Below are 1770 nucleotides of genomic sequence, written 5' to 3'. Positions count from 1 at the left end.
GCAATCCTCTTGCCTTGGCCTCCCAAAGTGCTGGGATTACAGGCTGAGCCACCGAGCCCGGCACATGTTCGGGTTTTTACAAGAGTCTGTATCATTTTATAATCAGAAAAATATATATTTTTTCATTTTGAAAAAAAGTGGAACATTTAGTAATGTGAAATTAACTCATCTTCTTTTTACAGTCATCTGCAATGTTTTCCCTACTTGCAATGTAAAAGCATTCTCCACAAAGGAATAAAACCACCATTCCTACCTATGTCTTAAATGTCACTTCTTAAAACAAACAAAAACCTTACTTACCATTCCTTAAGGATGAGGCTTCACAGAGAGATGCCTCATGTTGAGAATGAGAGAGCAGTTCTCCAGAAACCAGAGCAATCAATGAGTCAAAGTACTTTCTAGCCAAGTGAGAGGCCAGACAAAACTGTTGGGGGTGTCAGTGCCAGGAGATACCAGCAGTGGGAGCCATAGGACCAAGACTCCTCAGCCTCCATGTCTCAAAAAAAACCCCAAAGAAACCCTGAGATTGGGTCAGAAATAGAAAGCTGACCCCCTCCTTCTTCCCCTTCATCCCCACCTCATCCTAGAAATGTTGGCATCAATGATTCTCACAAGGCATGGAGTGGGAAATCTAGGCAGGGCTCAGTATTGGAGCAGCGCGATGAGTAATCCAACTACACGCATGCAGGATCCCCAGACTCAGAGTAGGGCAAGGGGGCCAGGCCTCTGGCCAGGAAAGGAGGCCTGTAGGAGCAACTCTGGAACTCTATCAGTTGGACACACGTTATGGGGATTACATTTCAGGCAGGGTAACACCTCAAACCAAGGAGTACAAATTAAGAAGTCCAGAGTCCCAGGAGCCCAGGACTTATTGGCACCAATATATTAAGTAATTAGATCTTTCATTCATTCATTCACACATCAAACATTGCTAAATGCTCCTGTATATCAGGCCATACGTAACTAACAGAGACACAGTCCAGCACAGTCTTCCTCTCTGGGAGTTTACACTCTGTGAAGAGTAAACAGCAATACAGGGCGAGAAAATCATAGGGGGCCATGAGAATCTGGAGGAGGCAGTGCACCCAGCCCAAGGACCAGAGGAAATATGAGGAAATCTTTGGGCTTGGGGTATCTAGGGCTACCAGCCATGAATCCTTCCTTTCACATTAGAAAAACATATAAGAAATGAAATCAGAGTACTATCTTTGTAATAGCTTTTAACAATGCATAACAAGTCCGTATTTCCTTCTTTTAAAAAAAGTCGTTTTATGAAACATGTGCATCTTGTGTAGACTGTCTTGTGGCATGCACAGCTGCCAAGGCCAGGACACATCAACCTTCCTGACAGCTGACAAGGCAGGAGCCCAAGGACAGTGAGATAAGCTTCCAGGTGGTTGTTCTAAAACACCTTATCAGTTTTATAAAAATCAATGTAAAATTCTTCAGTTACCAAAACCAAGCAGGTGAGCCAAGGGGACACTGAGATACTGGATCTCCTGTTTCACACCTACACCACCCCCTCCTGCCTGCCCACACTCGCACCCCAGCCTGTTTCCTCCTCAGCTTAATCGCCAGAGGTTTACATTTCTACCTTTGCTGCCTCAGACATTCAGTAAAAGAGCAAGAGGACCTCCACCCCATTTTTCATGTGTTTTGTATATTTTTTCCTTCCTCCCTTTGGAGTAGCGATGGCAAAAGGGAAGATAATTTGAAACTGGTTATGAGAAGGTTTAAGCATATTATGTCTGAATTCTTTTTTTTTTTTTT

Source organism: Carlito syrichta, unplaced genomic scaffold (genome assembly GCF_000164805.1).
Source record: "Carlito syrichta isolate Samal-C Ts95f unplaced genomic scaffold, Tarsius_syrichta-2.0.1 Scaffold307176, whole genome shotgun sequence".
Taxonomy (NCBI): domain Eukaryota; kingdom Metazoa; phylum Chordata; class Mammalia; order Primates; family Tarsiidae; genus Carlito; species Carlito syrichta.
This window is presented reverse-complemented; position numbering follows the sequence as displayed.